Below are 19847 nucleotides of genomic sequence, written 5' to 3'. Positions count from 1 at the left end.
AACGCTCCAGCAGAAGTGGCAGAAGCACTCTCCAACCTTTTTTTTTACTCGAAAACACTAACTCAAGGAGGTTGTTGAACACCGGTATTCCACCTTTGCAGCATACTGAGATCACCTGAAATATACACACAAAGAATGTTTTTCTTTGGCAGTCGACATCTAAAAAAAGATGATGAGAGCATATACAGAAAAACTGGCCTCGACAGCAGAAGAAGTCAAGTGCAGGGTCTTGACGTTGCGTATCCCGCTGGTGAGAGGCGTCACATCCCCGTAAACCAGCCCATATGTTTTTTTTGCGAAAGCAAGGTCCAATGTAGCTCTGGCAAGTGAATCCAAATTATAATGTAGAGACTGTAGAAAAGTATAAGCGGAAGAGAATAGAGAATAGAGAGAATAGTGAACAGAGAGAATCTGTATATTTCACTTAGATCTGAATAGTACAAAGAGATACAAATATATAGAAGGAGAAGAAGAAACTAGCTGTTACAAAAGGGGGGCTGCATGAAGGAGAGAGAAAGGACTTCATGCATGAAGGAGAGAGAAAGGACTTCATGCATGAAGGAGAGAGAAAGGACTTCATGCATGAAGGAGAGAGAAGCCACACTAATGATTAAAAGTGGTTGGATTAACATTCCCCCTCAAGGTTGGCTGGGAGATGTTAATCAAGCCAAGCTTGCCAAGAATGGAGTTGCCTCATTAAAAACCTTACCAGGAAAACCCAGTGGGAAAAACCATGGTAAAGAGAAAAAGAGTGCAACAATCATCTTCTTGATTGGTGAAGATCGACTAAGCCAAGCTTGCCATGAATGAAGTTGCAGACCTTTGAATTTGCAGCTTTAGTGAAGATATCAGCGAGCTGATATGAACTTCTTGTGTAAGTAGGAATGATAACTCCAAGTTCAACTTTCTCCCGGATGTGATGACAATCCACTTCAATATGTTTGGTGCATTCATGGAAGACAGAGTTGGAGGCAATGTGAATTGTAGCTTGATTATCACAATGCATGGTGATTGGTTGAGGAGTCTTGATTCCTAAATCCAAAAGTAATGCCTTTAGCCAAATAAGTTCATCAGTTGTATTCGCCATAGCTCTATATTCGGCTTCTGCACTTGACCTTGAAAGCACTTTTTGCTTCTTGCTTTTCCATGTGACAAGGTTCCCACCAACAAATGTACAATAGCCTGAAGTTGATTTCCTGTCTGAACGATCTCCAACCCAATCTGCATCACAATAGCCAACGATCTCGGTGTGACCATTCTTCTGCATCCAAATTCCTTTGCCTGGGGTTCCCTTTAGGTACTTAAGGATTCTTTCCACCATATTCCAGTGATGAATGGTTGGTGCTTGCATGTGTTGACTGACCTGGTTCACAGCAAAGCATAAGTCAGGACGAGTAATTGTGAGATAAATGAGCTTACCCACAATTCTTTGGTATTGTCTAATGTTTTCGTATGGTTCCCCCTCAGGTTCCCCCTTACGGCAATCCTTGTATCTTTCTTCAAGAGGAGTCTTTGCTGGTTTAGCTCCAAGCTTTCCTGTTTCACTAAGAAGATCAAGTGTGTACTTTCTTTGGGATAAGAATAGTCCTTCCGGAGAACGACATACTTCTATGCCAAGAAAGTACTTTAGTTCACCTAAATCTTTAATATCAAAAGTAGATTTAAGAAGAGACTTAGTATTTTGAATACCTTCTTTATCATCACCGGAGATGATAATATCATCAACATAGATAAGAACAACAACAATACCTGTTTCCCCCTGAATTGTGAATAGCGAATGATCTGGTTCTGACTTTCTAAAACCATGATCAAGAAGGGTTTTACTTAGTTTGTGATACCAAGCACGTGGAGATTGTTTTAGACCATAAATAGCCTTCTTTAATTTTAAGACTTTGCCATCTTCAACGTCAATGCCCGGAGGTGGTAACATATAGACTTCTTCTTCAAGCTCTCCTTGAAGGAAATCATTCTTAACATCCATCTCCCATAAATCCCAAGAGAGGTTAGTGGCAAGAGAAAGGACAACGTGTACCGTATGAAGTTTGGCAATAGCAGCAAACGTGTCTTTATAGTCTTCTCCATAGGTTTGAGTGAAGCCTTTAGCGACTAATCTAGCTTTGTGCCTTTCGATTTCACCATTGCTATGATATTTGATTGTGAAAATCCATTTGGATCCAACTGGTTTCTTAACCTTAGGAAGTTCCACCACATCCCAAGTGTTGTTTATTTTCATGGCTCCATGTTCTTCATCAATAGCTACAATCCAAACCTCATTGTCCTTTGCTTCTTCATAAGTCTTTGGCACAGTTTCCTGGTCAATTTTGCTAAGAAAAGCCTGATGATCTGTAGGAAGGTTAGTTAACGAACAATAAGCTTGAATAGGATGAGCAATGGCAGAGTTATAACAAAACCGCTTTTTGATCATTATAGCAAGATTAGTCTTTTGTCTAGTACTTCTTCTAAGAGGCACAAGAGAATCATCTTCGTGAATGGCTGTCTCTAAATCTTCATCAGAGGAATCAGTGTTAGTGGTGTTTGTATCTGAATCTTGAGAAGTCTGCTGCAAGTTTTCAGAAGTCTGCAGGACGATTTCTGAAGTCTGCTGGACGTTTTCTAAAGTCTGTTGTAAGTCTGGTGAAGTCTGCTGGACGTTTTCAGAAGTCTGCTGCAAGTCAGGTGAAGTCTGCTGCAAGTCAGGTGAAGTCTGCTGTAAGTCTGATGAAGTCTGCTGGACGTTTTCAGAAGTCTGCCGCAAGTCTGATAAAGTCTGCCAGATGTTTTTACTTCTTTTACTGCTATTGGAGGAGTTGAGGTTTTCCAAGAGGAACTTGAGGCATTGAGCACGATCAGATTCAGAATTTGTCAAGTCCTTTAAGGTGTCCCAATCTTTTTCTTCATAGAAGCCTTTTTCCTCATCAAACTTGACATCCCGAGACACATACATTCTTTTGTTTGTAGGATTGTAGCATTTGTACCCCTTTTGAGTCGTGGAGTAACCAATAAATATGCACTTGATGCTCTTTGGTTGAAGCTTGTTTCTATTGTCATCTGGGACATGCACATAGCAAACACAACCAAAAACTTTTAGAAAATCCACAGTAGGTTTAATTTTGTTTAGTACCTCATATGGAGAAATGTCTTTTAGACATTTGGTTGGAAGACGGTTGATGAGATAGCAAGCAGTCATGACAGCATCACCCCAGAAGTGCTTTGGAACATATTTATAGAACATCATAGTTCTTGCAACCTCCATAAGGTGGCGATTCTTACGTTCTGCGACACCATTTTGTTGGGGAGTGTACGGACATGTAGTTTGATGAACTATTCCATGCTTAGAGGTAAACGCCTTGAACTCATTGCTTGTGTATTCACCACCGTTATCAGTTCTCAAGGTTTTGATCTTAGAATTGTACTGAGTTGAGATATAGCTGTGAAAGTTGGAAAAAGCTTCGAAAACACGGCCTTTAGAAGGTAAAAGAGTTAGCCATGTGTATTTGGATTTTTCATCAATAAAAGTAACAAAATACTTGTATTGGTCTCTTGTAGCACAAGGAGCAGTCCACACATCAGAATGAATGAGATCAAAACAATTTTCATAGATAGTAGAAGAGTTTGGAAACACAGTTTTACAATGCTTTCCTAAGATACATGCCTCACACTTCTCATGATCAAAAGACATTTCAGGAAGTAACATCTTAAGAGCCTTAATATGAGATCTTCAATAACATAGAGACCATTCTTTGTTGAACCTTCACCAATAGTCATCCCCGTCTTAATATCCTGAAACCAAATATCATTAGGACTGAAAATAGCCAAGCAATCAAGATCTTTTGTAGCCTTTTGGACAGAGAGAAGATTTGAAGCAAATTCAGGCATATAAAACGCTTTAGAGTCCTTATTAAATAATTTCAGATTTCCTACTCCTTTAACAGGGACACCATGACCATTAGCAATGATAACATTTCCAGTAGCAGGTTTAATGTTATTAATAAGATTAATGTCACTAATCATATGATGGGAAGCACCATAATCAACAATAATAGGTTTATCAGTTTTAAGAGTAAGTAAAGCATTACCAGATTCTTTTAGAGATGCAATGCTTTTGATAAGGGCATCCAAATCCGATTTTCTAACCACATCATCTTCAGAGGCGGAAGCAGATAAAGCCTTCCTAGATTCATTCATCTTAGCAGGCTTTAGGTGTGGATGAAGAACCCAACATTTATCCTTGGTGTGCCCTTTTCTTTTGCAATGATCACAGATGAATTTGTTGTAATCACCCTTTTTGTAGGCACCTTTGTTAACGAAGGCAAGCTCACTCTTTTGACAAAACAAACTCGTGGATCCTTCTTCCTTTTGAATCTGCATACATACTTCATTCAAGTTTGGAAGCTTGTCAGATAGAAGGATATGACGAATAAGACCATTGAAAGAAGGGTTAAGAGTTAAAAGAAGCCCAAAAACTTGATCTTGAATGCGCCTTTCATTAATCACCGCAAGATCTGCAGTTGGAGGACGAAGAGTTCCCAACTCAGCCCACAAAGATCGATACTCTCCTAAATGTTGGGTGAAAGACTTTTCTTCCTGATGAAGAGTGTTCAACGCCTTCTTCACTTCAAAGATCCGGCTGAGATTTGAAACGTTTCCATAGACACCTTTTAAGGTATCCCACAACTCCTTGGCTGTCTCACAATAGGAATAGGCAGTAAGAATAGACTGCTCTAGAGAGCACTGGAGGGTAGCAAGAACCATCTGGTCTTCCTGAAACCATTTGGATGGTTCAGAAACACCAAAGGGGTTGTCATCCATCACATCTTGGCTCTCCTCTTGAATGTCAACAGTCACCTCTTGGGTGCTTATAATATGATTCCATAAACCACGGCTGCAAAGAACAGTTCTAGTAGTTCTGGACCAAAGTAAGTAATTATCCTCTTTAAGGATAACAGGAAGGGTAATCTGTTTTGAGTTTTTCATATCCAGAGAAATAGAAAACGAAATTGGAAGATTAAAAAAGCGAGAAAATAAGGATCTAGTGCTCTGATACCATGTAGAAAAGTATAAGCGGAAGAGAATAGAGAATAGAGAGAATAGTGAACAGAGAGAATCTGTATATTTCACTTAGATCTGAATAGTACAAAGAGATACAAATATATAGAAGGAGAAGAAGAAACTAGCTGTTACAAAAGGGGGGCTGCATGAAGGAGAGAGAAAGGACTTCATGCATGAAGGAGAGAGAAGCCACACTTATGATTAAAAGTGGTTGGATTAACAGAGACTGATGAGGCCAAGCATAATCAGAGTAGTAGAGGTCCATCACACGGTGTGTCAAGTGAAATAATGCCAGAATCATAGAAATATTCACTATTGTTATAGGTAACTGAGAGTCTCTTAATGGTTTTGCTTGATATGACCTCTGCCTTTCTATACATCTCTTCATGTATGGTTAAGTCCTCAAGTGCAGGGCAAGCAACGAGAAACACATTCAATAGTTTATCGTCCTTAAACCATATTGAATCAAGGAAGAGAACCTTTAGTGCTGGCAGATATGTATCCCAAGGAATAGTAAGGATGTGAGATCTTGTTCCCAATGACAGCTTAACCAGTGTTGTGCTGGTGAAGACTTCGGATGGGAATCCACCACACGGCCACAACAATTCATTTTGTATGCGTAGATGAAGCTCAGAGACACCGTGTTCCAGGGCATTACATATCCAGCGATCAACAACAAAACTGCCTTGTCCTTTTCTTAAATTCTTTAATTTAGACATACACTCTGCTTCATTAAATTTTAGTGAGAACTTCTTTATACAGTTACGGCCTTGCAAATTAGCCAATGTATTGTACACGAAATGCCTGAAGCTCTTCCGTTTACTCTTTTCGGGGTGACAAAAGATGGAATCGTTACAGTCTAGATTAGGACTGAAAGTAAACAGAGTCCTCCACCTCTTGGAGAGAAGAGAGGTTGAAGCAGCTTCTTTCGTGGGAAGTAAGGACAAGATTTGGATAAGACAATCATCTGGAAGACAATCTATTGAACATATAGAGACAGACTCCATCTCTAGTAGTACCTAAAACATGAATTATGAAGTCAAAGTCAACTACTAATTAAGAAAAAGTGTTGCAACCTAACATCATCACTAAGACGCTAACAATAAGAGTTAGACTTCAAATTTGAGAGAAATTTCAGATTCTTCATAGAAATCGACTTAATTAATATCCAAGTCTGACTTCGTCAAAATAAAACCTAGAAGAAACGGGAAAAAAAAAACCTACCTAAGAATTGATCGAAGCTGCGATAGATTATGTTCTTGCTTCGTCGCCAATCTTTAAGCTCTTCTCAATTATATTATGTCGTTTCAAATTGATAATACAGACTATATAAAAAGATATGTACATGTATCTAGTATATTTATTAGGATCTACCATGTTTAAGTAAAAATATATTGTTCTTTTAAAAACCATTTTGAATTATAATTAAGATTGACAGATTGTATTTCTTATAATTTTTTTAAATATATTGATTAATAAGATATCAGGTAGCTCCCAAAATAACTATTTTTGTACTTCTAAGTAATTTAGTTGTGTTTCCATTTACAATTTATTTTTCTAATATTAAGATATAGGAAAATATCAAACTGATTCTTAGATTTTCTAAATCTTTAGTTCCCATTATTTAAGATGAATAAATAGAAAAAAAAATGAAAAAAATCCATTTTATGTAAGTGCTATGAGATATTGTGAAATTTAAATACTTAACAAATGTCAAAATTTAGTTTTATGAATAGAATAATGGGAAATTCTGAAAATACCACTATAATGAGTTTTTGTGCTAAAAGTACATCACTATTTTTTATCTCAAAAACAAACATATCATTAGAAGATATTTTTTTCCAAAAATACCACAAGTGACAAAATAAAAGTCTAAAACTAAACTTTAAACCTTCAAAACTAAATCCTAAACCCTGACAAATAAACTCTAACCCCTAACAAATAAACCCTAAACCCTAAAAACTAAACCCAAACTTTTAAATTATAAACCCTTAAAAATCATTTTTAGTGTTGGTGGTTAGATTGTAGTGGTATTTTTGAAAAAAAAACAAGTGATGGCACTTAGTTTGAGAAAAAAAAAAAAAAACTAGTGATAGTACTTTTGGCCTTTGGAACAAAAAAAAAAAAAACTTAGTTTAGTGGTATTTTAGGGTATTTCTCTAAATTTATTATATGTATATGTTATTAGCTTATTAATATTTTTCAAAGAATCCATAGTAGTTGTGTTTGGTATCCTAGCTTATTATTGTTTTAAACACAAGTTGGAAATCAAACTAAATTATCTTTTGAGTCGTCAACGCTTCATGTTTCCTCATTGATGGCAGTTTTAATACTGTTTAGTAGAGAGAAACAGAGTCTTGCTTTGCTAGTATCCCCTCTAGACCCTAGGGAGGCTAAGCAGTGGCGGATCCAGGGGAAAAAGTTATATAGGGCACAAAGAAAGAAAATATCAAAATCTTTAGAAAAAAAAAAAAAAACAAAACTGAAAAAAATTGTAGCAAAGGAGCATCGAACCATTCTCCTAAGGTATTATATGGGGCACTTCCATCCAAATGAGCTGAGAGATCTTAACAAAACCAATCATTTAAATCATATTTAACAATGAGTATAAGGCACGTGCCTTACCTCATTACAACGTGGATCCGCCCCTGAGGCTAAGCTTTGGTTAGGATAGAATGTGGGGTTTTTATGGCGATGATTCCGTTACAGATAATGGTTCTAGTTCTGGCTTGTGTGTTGTTATTGGGTTAGAGAGTTCCAAGGGTTAGATGTGGAGAGTGTGAAGATTCTTTTAGAAGAAAATGTAACCGAAAAGACTCGGCCATTGAAGAAGCGATTGGTTCGGATGTCAGAGCAATGGAATTGGAAGAGAAGACGGATGCCAAACATGTTCTATGGGTCAAAACATATTTTGAAGGTTAATTAACTTAAAAATGGAATAACTCTTAATTTTTCGCTTTTTCGATTGTTCATCGAGTCACTATGTTAGTGGCTGTTAGTGTTTTTAACTTTTTATGAGTCCATATTTTGTGTTCACGGATATTCAAAGTTATATTATATGTCTTGGCTATAAAAATTTATTTATTTGCTGTAACAATACTCTGTTAGGTTTTTCTACAATGCTGTGAGTAATATGCTTTAATTTGGTTACTTCAAATTAATGTTTCAGTACTGGTCGATCTAAGTTTTTTTTTTTTTTTTTTTCTCATACATCCAACATAAGTGGTTAATTACATGCATACGCTAGTACAAAGATGCATTTATTTATTTTGCATTCTTACATAACCATCAGAAATGTTAAAGCCTACGCGGTGGAACTGTGCCTCAGTCATTTATGTTCCTAATATCATCATACGTACTAAGATCTATTATTAGCTGAATCCAGCACTGTTCCTATGATATCAGAAATTCACATCAACTTTTATGGCTCAATGATCAAACACATACCTATCACAGAAAACGAAGAGGATGCCAAACCCAAGAATAAAGCAAAGCAACACAAATAATCGAAAGCCCTGTTTTTCAAACATGCAAATTTATAAATTCCATCTTATGTAAGTATGTAACGTATCAAGCAATCCTTAAAATGAGATATGGCAAGTAAAGAGTTGAAAAAGCCGCCAACTTTAAGGTCTTTGATAATTGAAAGAATTTTGGGCGTGTAATTTCTTTCGTTTGCTGTTGCAAAAGCTAGAACGAGGGAAAGTGATTTAGGTAAAGAGTCCGATCAACCCTTATACCATGCCACGAGAAAAAAGCAAAAATGCACCAAAAACAACCTAAACCTAAAAGGAAAAGCACCAAAAACCTCATTAGAAACTCTTTAAGACTGGACTCGGGTTTGGACACCTTGACGGTTGTACCTGATACAGGATCTCGTATCAATAATTTGAGCTTGGATGAAAATGTGGGAAGCTTCAACAGATCCTCTGTGAGTTGGAGTTGTGATATACATGTATATCATCATGGTTTGTCCCATGTTATCTTCATGTTTCATGTATATATTCTTCGATTAATAAGTGTTTTTGTGTCATTGTGTGTTATATTGAGTTTTATAGTACTTTAGGAGTTCTCGATTGTATATTGCACATTCTTCTGTGGTCTGTGTGTATATTTCATGACGCTTGGAGTTGCGGAGGAACACGAGGTTGAAGCGAAGGAAGCAGAGCCAAAAAGGAGTAAAAAGACCACATCATACGAAGCCTATACCTTGTGATTTAGCTTCGAGCCCTTCATGAAAGTTATAGATAATTGAATCAGCTTTCTAATGGTGGTGATTTAGTATCAAACGGAGTAGCGTATCAAAAGTTACAAACAGATCGGTCTACACTCGATCTAGATGATGGCTCCAAATGAAGTTCTTGAAAGATCACGTCATATGAAGACTCTCCCCTGTTATTTAGCTTTGGAGCCCTTCATAAAAGTTTTAGGAAATTGAATTAGCTTTCTAACGGTGGTGAGTTTGTCTGAAACGGAGTTGCGTAGCAAAAGTTACAATCCGATCGGTTTGCAACCGATCGGAACAACCGAGCGGCAAAACGCGAAGAACGTACTAAAGAAGCCTCCGATCGGTTTGCAACCTATCAGGTCAACTGATCAGAGCTGCAACCGACAGTTTTCCACTATAAATACTCATTTTAGTGTAAAATAAAGAGATCTAGACTTTTACAACTCTCTAAACTCTCTCTCTTGTTCTTGTTTTGTTCTTCATGTTTTGTAAACTTATTTCATCATCTAAATCTTTGTTACTTATGTTTTGTTGAATCTTTTTATAAAATCTTGATCATGTCTTCATTATCTATCTTTTGTACGGTTTACTTTTGCGTTTTGAGTATGTGTGAGTAGTTGACTTTTGGATTGTTGGTTTGGTAGATTTAGGGTGATTTGATGATTGATCATGATGTTTGATTGATGATTTATGTTTATCTTCATGTATAGAATGATTTTAATGCTAGAAATGAACTTGGAAAAGAGGTTTCTAGATTTTAGATTATTTCATTCTCGGAAGATGTTTTGAATTAATTAATCTGAAACTTCTATGCATGCGATTTTTAATCTGGGCCAACGGAAGTTGTAGTCGTAAGATGGAATCGATAACATGTGTGAGCTTGTGTTTAATGTTTATGAATCATTTGGTTGCAATCGGAAGATTTAGCTTATTAAATGATTTGTAAAAGGATTAGTATCACGGAAGTGAACTTGTCTAGTTAAGGAACTCATGTCATAGGATTAAACATTGATTGTTCGTTTAATTCGTCGTTGTTTAAACCGTCATTCACCCTTGTCAATTACCTTACCAACGATCCATACTTCTTTCTTTTAGTTTTCTTTTATGTTAGTTCTTTCGTTTTCTTTTCGATTAAATTGTTAGTCTTTTGTGTTTGATCTTGTTTTACTTTGATTTTTTTGGTTTAGTTTGAATCTATTTGTTAGTCATATTTTAGGAAACCAAAAGCTATCTATTTTGCTTAGATTAAGCGAACCTGTGTATTCCTAGTGTGTTGGTTCATTGCTCCCTGTGGTTCGATAAAATATTAATTGTGGTCGGAAACCACAATTCTGCACGTTCAATTTTGCGCCGTTGCCGGGGAGGCATAGCAATAGCCATTAGGATTTGGATTCTACCGAGTCTAAATTTTAATTTTCGTAAATATATATATATATATATATATATATATATATATATAATCGTGTTCGGTATTTTTCTCTTTCTTGAAGGTGCATGAACCTGAGAAGCCAAGGACAAGAAAATCTGGTGGCAATAATACCTGAGATAAAAAGACTAGAGCGAGCTAGGCGAGAAAGAGAAAGACTTGCAAGAACAACAGGGTTAATCATGGGTGACAACAACCCAGAAATGGAAGAAGAAATTCAAGGAGCGGATCTTCCCACTGCTAATCCACCACTTCATGCTGCTCGAAAAGCAAGACTAATAGGGGCATATGATGCACCCCAAGCACATGGGAACCGAAGTGGTATTCACGCTCCAACAGTGGAGAACAATAACTTTGAGATCAAGATGAGCATCATTAATATGGTTCAAGGGAACAAGTTTCACGGACTGCCCGTTGAGGACCCTCTAGATCATCTTGACAACTTCAACGATATATGTGATCTGAGCAAGATAAATGGCGTCTCTGAGGATGCATTTAAGCCAAGATTGTTTCCTTTTTCTCTTGGGGATAAAGCGAAACAATGGGAGAAGAGTCTACCGCCTAATTCAATCACTACTTGGGCGGAATGTAAGAAGAAATTCTTGGAAAAATTCTTCTCGACATCAAGAACAGCTAAGCTCAGAAACTATATATCGAGCTTTTCTCAAAGGGGAAACGAGAGTTTCAGTGAAGCATGGGAACGATTCAATATAGCTACACGAACAAATGCCCTCACCACGGATTCTCTGAGGAATCATTGTTGAGCACGCTGTACAGAGGAGTCGTACCGAAGATAAGGATGCTGCTAGATACCGCTAGCAATGGGAACTTCCTGGGTAAGAATATCGACGAAGGGTTCAAACTCGTAGAGAACCTAGCGCAAAGCGATGGAAACTACGGTGAGGACTATGATAGAGTTTCTCGAGGAAGTGGTGATAAGGAAGATCAAAGAAGTCGAGAGATTAAAGCCTTGGATGAGAAGATGGACAAGGTCTTACAAGCTACTCAAAAACCTCTGAATTACATTGGAGATTCATATGGTCAACAAATGATGGGTGAAGAGGTTTTTCTCGAAGGGCAAGAAGAGGTAAACTATGTCGCTGGAAAAGGATACCAAGGAGGCTACAACCCGAACTTTAGAAACCACACGAACCTCTCATATCGAAACAATAACGTCGAGAACCCGCAAGATCAAAATTATCCAGCAATGAAACCTCAAGGACAAGTTTTCAACCAACAAGGGAATTTTCAGCCTAGACCTCAATTCAACCAACGAGGGAATTTTCAACCAAGGCAACAATTCAACCAAGGAAATTTTCAAACCGGACCTCAACCCTACTACCAAAACCAAGGCCAAGGTAGTTCATCAAAACCTCCGATTCAAGAAGCAGATACAAGTGCTCTATTACAGAGACTTGTTACTCAAATGGAGGAACAAAAACGTGAACAAAAACGTGAAAAAATGGAGCTTGCTACTCAACTGAAGGATATGCAAGACAAGTTTGAACACCTTTCAACCCGTCAATGGTCAAGCCTCATCTTCAAAGCGTCCCATTGGTTTCTTACCGGGTAAGCCCGATCCGAATCCTAAAGAATTTTGCAATGCTATCTTCACCAATGATTTGGAGAAGGTTGATAATATAGACTATAAGGGAGTAAAAGATGATATTAATGTTGATGAGAAAGAAAAGACAATTGAGGAAACTTCTAAACTTCTCTATGGTTCTAATGTTGAGAGTTTGGCGAGTAGTAATGAGAAGATCGAGAGTAACACTAGAGAAAACGATGTGGTAACCAAGCGAGTCGAAAAGGAAGAAACCACGAATATTAAGCCTCTTCCTTATGAGCCTCCACTTCCATTTCCCGGACGAGTACTTACCAAGGCTCAAAAGAAAGTTCTCTCAAATTTCAAAGCCAATATGAGTAGAGTTGGAGCACCCTTACCTAATGTGAGCAATTTATCCCAAGTTCTTCCACAAAAAGAGTTTATCAAAGCTATTTTAGCCAACCGAGAGAAAGTGGAAGAGCTCATGAGATTCTTTGATTCACCAAGCGCATCACAAGCAGGACCCAAATCGATTCCCAAGCTTGAAAATCCGGGTAAATTCACCATACCTTGCTCACTTGGTGATTTACAACTTGATGATGCCTTATGTGATTCGGGAGCAAGCGTGAATGTGATGTCGGTTGAGATATTGAAGAGTATAGGGGTCAAGGATATGAAGCGACACTCCTCCTCCATCATGTTTGGAGATGCTTCTTTGAAATATCCACTTGGTTTGATTGAAGACTACCCGCTCAAAGTTGGTGATTGTATAATCCCAACGGATTTCATGGTTGTAGAGATGGTGCAAACTCACAAGCTTCCTCTTATTTTAGGAACTCCATTTCTCAACACCGTGGGAGCAAGCATCGATTTCCCAAACAAAAGAGTTATTCTTCTCCACGTGAATGACAAAATCTCTTACCCCATCAAGCCTTCATCTACAAAGTTTTGTGGCACAATCACTAATGAAGACATGAAAAGTAAGGACGAGCTTACAAATTTGAAACATCACCATGAAGAGTTCAAAGTTGTGAATGTGAAGGATAAAGAGACTCTCTATTTTGATGAGGAAATCTTGAATGGTGAATGTCTACACTCCTTGTTTGATGAGCATGAAGAAAGAGGTAAAGAGGAGGAATTTGGTAAAACTAAGAAGCTTCTTGAGAAGAACAAGAAGAAAATGAAAGAAACCCACCATCCCACCCTTTTCAATGAGCCAATGACTACCTCATCAATGACCTTAACACCTTGGAGATATGTGGAGGGAACGATTGAGTATAAAGTAAAATTCAAAGGTCGGTCCAACCCTTTTGCAACGGTTAAAGCGATACTCACACCGAAATTTAAAGACAAAGGCTCAAAGGGTGTTGAAGATTTGATGAAAGAGGTCCTCACACTTGAATTCAAGGACCTTCCAAGGACCATCAAAGCTTCTCCTTTCACTCCACACACTAAATTTCGTGACTAGGGCCACGGTATGGTCCTATCTTTTCTTTGTACATACCATTAAGTTTTTCTTTTTCTTTTGTGTGTGTGTGTGTGTGTGTGTTTTTAGACTTTTTCTCGAATTTGTTCTCACACCGTCGTGTGAAATAAGTTTGGGGGAGAGACATAGTATAGACATTGTATATAATGATGTGTTTTGTTTTGATTTTAGTTTCTTGAGTCATGCATTGTATATAGTTAAGTTATCTAAAAAAAAAAAAAAAGAGAGAGAGAGAATTTCCTAAGAAATTGTTTTAAGATGCACAAAAAAAAAATCATTTCTTGAAAAATCATGTCTGAACTTCAAAATGCATAATTTTGTGGATTCCAACTCTATGAATTTGAACTTAAAATGAATTTAATTCTCTCACTTAGGGATTTTAAATGCATTCTCATGGTAGTCTAAAATGACACATTCGGATTTCCTTATTCATTTCACCACTCTTATGTTAATCCGAATAGCCATTCTCATCTTTAGAATGGTACCCCTACCCTTGACCTTAACCAATTCTTTCAAACCCTCGATTTATTGTTTGAGTGAGGCCTTTTGTTGATAATGCTATAGATTGCAAAATCTTGAGAGTATTGGGAACGACAAAGGATTATCTCTCGTTTTAGCTAGTCTTTGGAACTCTATTGGACTAGCAATTAGGGTGATAATGAAAGATTTAGGTGGTTAGAATTGAGAATTTGGTTTGGGTTTTGGAAGAAGGAATTAAAAGAAAGGCATGATCTTGTAGAAAGAAAAGAGTCAAATAGGGAATTAAATCATAAGAAAGATGCTCTAATTCCCAAGAAGAAAAGAAATTTGCAAGGTTAATTATTGGGGACAAAGAAAAGAAATAGAAAAGAGCTAAGTGTTCAAAATTGTTTTTCCCTAATTGACAACAAAAAGAAAAATGATCATTAGGTTTGGTGTTTTAAAAACTAGAATTTGGGGGTTAATTATTAAAAGGAAATGGATATTGCAAAAGGGTAGAAAGATGGATTTTACATAATAAGACGGGTAGAACAACTGGAGATTAAACTTTGTATGCATAAATTGTTCTTGGTCTTAGATGGCTTTTGCGATTGTCTAGCATTCCTATGTTTTGAGAGAAAACCACCAAAGAAAAATTCTTTTGAACCACCTCAATTTGCCTTTTTCCCTAAACCAATTGAGAATGATTTACTCTCCCTTTGTGAGACCGCGCTTAATCATCAATAAATGTTAAAGAGTTGGATGAAATGATTTTTCTGCATTTGGAATTAGAAGGAAAGTATTTGTGGTTATAGACTTGGTTTATGCATCTTACTATTTTTGTGAAAGGAAATCAATTTGAGCTTATTTGATAACTTGTTTGCTTAAGGACAAGCAAAAAGCAAGTCCGGGGTGGTGATATACATGTATATCATCATGGTTTGTCCCATGTTATCTTCATGTTTCATGTATATATTCTTCGATTAATAAGTGTTTTGTGTCATTGTGTGTTATATTGAGTTTTATAGTACTTTAGGAGTTCTCGATTGTATATTGCACATTCTTCTGTGGTCTGTGTGTATATTTCATGACGCTTGGAGTTGCGGAGGAACACGAGGTTGAAGCGAAGGAAGCAGAGCCAAAAAGGAGTAAAAAGAGCACATCATACGAAGCCTATACCTTGTGATTTAGCTTCGAGCCCTTCATGAAAGTTATAGATAATTGAATCAGCTTTCTAATGGTGGTGATTTAGTATCAAACGGAGTAGCGTATCAAAAGTTACAAACAGATCGGTCTACACTCGATCTAGATGATGGCTCCAAATGAAGTTCTTGAAAGATCACGTCATATAAAGACTCTCCCCTGTTATTTAGCTTTGGAGCCCTTCATAAAAGTTTTAGGAAATTGAATTAGCTTTCTAACGGTGGTGAGTTTGTCTGAAACGGAGTTGCGGAGCAAAAGTTATAATCCGATCGGTTTGCAACCGATCGGAACAACCGAGCGGCAAAACGCGAAGAACGTACTAAAGAAGCCTCCGATCGGTTTGCAACCTATCAGGTCAACCGATCAGAGCTGCAACCGACAGTTTTCCACTATAAATACTCATTTTAGTGTAAAATAAAGAAATCTAGACTTTTACAACTCTCTAAACTCTCTCTCTTGTTCTTGTTTTGTTCTTCATGTTTTGTAAACTTATTTCATCATCTAAATCTTTGTTACTTATGTTTTGTTAAATCTTTTTATAAAATCTTGATCATGTCTTCATTATCTATCTTTTGTACGGTTTACTTTTGCGTTTTGAGTATGTGTGAGTAGTTGACTTTTGGATTGTTGGTTTGGTAGATTTAGGGTGATTTGATGATTGATCATGATGTTTGATTGATGATTTATGTTTATCTTCATGTATAGAATGATTTTAATGCTAGAAATGAACTTGGAAAAGAGGTTTCTAGATTTTAGATTATTTCATTCTCGGAAGATGTTTTGAATTAATCTGAACCTTCTATGCATGCGATTTTTAATCTGGGCCAATGGAAGTTGTAGTCGTAAGATGGAATCGATGACTTGTGTGATCTTGTATTTAATGTTTATGAATCATTTGGTTGCAATCGGAAGATTTAGCTTATTAAATGATTTGTAAAAGGATTAGTATCACGGAAGTGAACTTGTCTAGTTAAGGAACTCATGTCATAGGATTAAACATTGATTGTTCGTTTAATTCGTCGTTGTTTAAACCATCATTCACCCTTGTCAATTACCTTACCAACGATCCATACTTCTTTCTTTTAGTTTTCTTTTATGTTAGTTCTTTCGTTTTCTTTTCGCTTAAATTGTTAGTCTTTTGTATTTGATCTTGTTTTGCTTTGATTTTTTTGGTTTAGTTTGAATCTATTTGTTAGTCATATTTTAGGAAACCAAAAGCTATCTATTTTGCTTAGATTAAGCGAACGTGTGTATTCCTAATGTGTTGGTTCATTGCTCCCTGTGGTTCGATAAAATATTAATTGGGGTCGGAAACCACAATTCTGCACGTTCAAGTTGCATCTTTTTGGGGTCATCTAATTCATCTGCAATGTAGACTTTCAAAACTTCAAGACAATCCATTTTCAATAAGAAATGACTAATGTGTTTCAGCTAGTGTGCACTTCCTTGATACTGCATGATACTCAACATCTTTACTTGATTATTTGTGGGAATGCGAATCCCCACAAACCGATTTTTTCTATATGTGTACGATGCAGACCCTGAAGCATCAAGAGGAGAGACTACTTTAATGTCATGATGCAAAAGTCATATAACATAAAGTAAGATTTGTCTAGGGTTTTCTTCACACCGAGAGAACCGGAGTTTTTAGGTTTGGAGAACGCATTAGCAGCAGTGGCAGAAGCACTCTCCAACCTATTTTTTTACTCGAAAACACTAACTCAAGGAGGTTGTTGAACACCGGTATTCGACCTTTGCAGCATACTGAGATCACCTGAAATATACACACAAAGAATGTTTTTCTTGTTTCTAACCAAAAGATGATGAGATCATACACTAAAACTGACCTCGACAGCAGAAGAAGTCAAGTGCAGGGTCTTGACGTTGCGTATCCCGCTGATGCGATCCCTCACATCCTCGTAAACCAGCCCATCTGATTTTTTTGCGAAAGTAAGGTCAAGTGTAGCTTTGGCAAGTAAATCCAAATTACAATGTAGAGACTGATGAGGCCGAGCATAATCAGAGTAGTAGAGGTCCACAATGGTGGATATGACGTGTGGTGTTTCTGAATGATACCTCAGATGGATGGTTAAGTCCTCAAGTGCAGGGCAAGCAGCGAGAAACACATTCGATAGTTGATTGTCCTTAAACCAGATTGAATCAAGGAAGAGAACCTTTAGTGCAGGGAGAGATATATCCAAAGGAAAACTTGAGAAGCAATATTCTCTTCCCAATGACAGCTTAATGAGTTTTGTGCTGGTGAAGATTTTGGATGGGAGATCAATATACCACGCCATGTATTCTAAGCATAAATTAAGCTCAGAGACACTGTGTTCCAGGGCATTTCATATCCAACTGTCAACAACAAGCTTACCATATCCGTCTAGGTCTAATGAGAACTTCTTTATACGGTTACCGCCTTCCAAATTAGCCAATGTTTTGTATACGAAATACCCAAAACTCTTTCGTTTACTCTTTTCGGGGTGGCAAAAGATGGAATCGTTGCAGTCAAGATTAGGACTCAAAGCAAACAGAGTCCCCCATCTCTTGGACAGAATAGAGGTTGAAGCAGCTTCTTTCGTGGGAAGTAAGGACAAGATTTGGACAAGAAGATCATCAGGAAGACAATCTATTGAACACATAGAGACATGCTCCATCTCTAGTCGTACCTAAAACATGAAGTTTAAACTCAAAGTCAATTACTAATTAAGAAAAAAACTATTGCAACCTAACATCATCATTACTAAGACACTAACACTAACAGTTATACACTTAGACTAATCAAATTTGAGAGAAATTTCAGATTCTTAATAGAAATCGACTTAACTAAAATCCAAATCTGACTTCATCAAAATAAAACCTAGAAGAAACGGGCCAAAAAAAAAACTTACATAAGAATTGATCGAAGCGGCGATAGATTATGTTCTTGCTTCGTCGCCAATCTTTAAGCTCTTCTGAATTATATTATGTCGTTTCAAATTGATAATACAGACTATATAAAAAGATATGTGTATCTAGTATATTTATTAGGATCTACCATGTTTAAGTAAAAAAATAATAATGTTCTTTTAAAAGCCATTTTTAATTATAACTTAAGATTGTATTTAAGATTTTTTTTATATAAAATATATATATTGATGAATAAGAAATCAGGTGGCTCACAAAATAATTATTTCCGTACTTTAAATATTTTTAGTTAGTATTTCCACTGAAAAAAAAAAGTTAGTACTTCCAGTTTCGATTTTTTAAGTGATATCTTTTTTAGTACTTCCAAAGAAAAAGATATCACTTACATGCCAACGTTGTTAACCATAGAAATTGGGCTAATTCAATCCAGTTATAATTAGAAAACATGAAGTTTACGTTCCTTAAATTTAAGTTTAAGTTCTCGAGTTCTTCAATTTCTCCTGGCCATGCAGCTAAAACTTCTTTAAGCATATCTACGTCTTTTGTTTTCATTAAGTTTATACTCACTCATTGATGCAAAACATTTTATATATTCACAATACGTTTTAAACAAAAGTCGGAAATCAAATTGAATATCTTTAAGTCACCAAATATCCGAGTTGAATTGGTCAAGTATGTGAATGTGGATAAATAGTTTATATATATAGTACAATTAATTTTTTTTTACAAATGTACTTATATAGTTTTATATACAATATTGATAAGTCTGTATTTTACTTGTTTTGAGCATCCATTTAGCATTGCTTTAGCATCGTTTCATCACTGTTTCATACCATTCTTCATCATTTGTCATCAGTTTGCATATGATTAGGATAGTTTTGCATACATATTGCATTTTGTGTTGTTTTCAGGTACTTTGGAGTTGTTGGTGAGCAGATTGGGAAAAGCAGAGCACGATCAGACAGCACATGTGGTCGAGTAACTCAACGACATCCATGACCAGACCACTCGACCAATGTGGTCGAGTATGATCACGACAACAAGCTCCTCACCCACTCGATTGCAACACTCAACCATGCATTTCAAGAACCACTCTACCTCATCACTCGACCAGACACTCGATCACCACTTCTCACTAGACACTCGATCACCACTTCTCACCAGACACTCGATCACAACTTCAAGCCATCACTCGACAGAGTGGTCGAGCATCTCCAGCAGGCTTCCCTCAGATCACTCGACCACGACCCCAGATCACCACTCAAGTACCAGGTCGAGCACTTAGTCGAGCACTCTCAGCAGCCATCCTCTCAAGACACTCGACCACATCTTCTCATCACCAAATGGAGTGCACGGTCGAGCATCACCAGGCACCACTCGACAGAACCACTTGATTGCATCACCAGGAACCACTCGATTGCATCAGCAGGCATCTACTCGACTAACCACTCGATTGCATCACCAAGCACCTACTCGACTGACCACTCGATCTCCACTCCCCACAGCCACCTGATCACAAGCTTCAGAGTCTTCTCAGATCCGC

At 37.0% G+C, this 19847-nt stretch overlaps 1 pseudogene; it reads right to left on the bottom strand.

Annotated features, from left to right (window-relative positions):
- Positions 1-15827: 15827 nt before the first annotated feature.
- On the bottom strand, positions 15828-18154 carry LOC9313322 (annotated as a pseudogene).
- Positions 18155-19847: the final 1693 nt, after the last annotated feature.

This window comes from Arabidopsis lyrata, assembly GCF_000004255.2.
Source record: "Arabidopsis lyrata subsp. lyrata unplaced genomic scaffold ARALYscaffold_5, whole genome shotgun sequence".
Lineage (NCBI taxonomy): Eukaryota > Viridiplantae > Streptophyta > Magnoliopsida > Brassicales > Brassicaceae > Arabidopsis > Arabidopsis lyrata.
The sequence above is the reverse complement of the archived record's forward strand: the minus strand, read 5'-3'. Positions and strand labels throughout refer to the sequence as shown.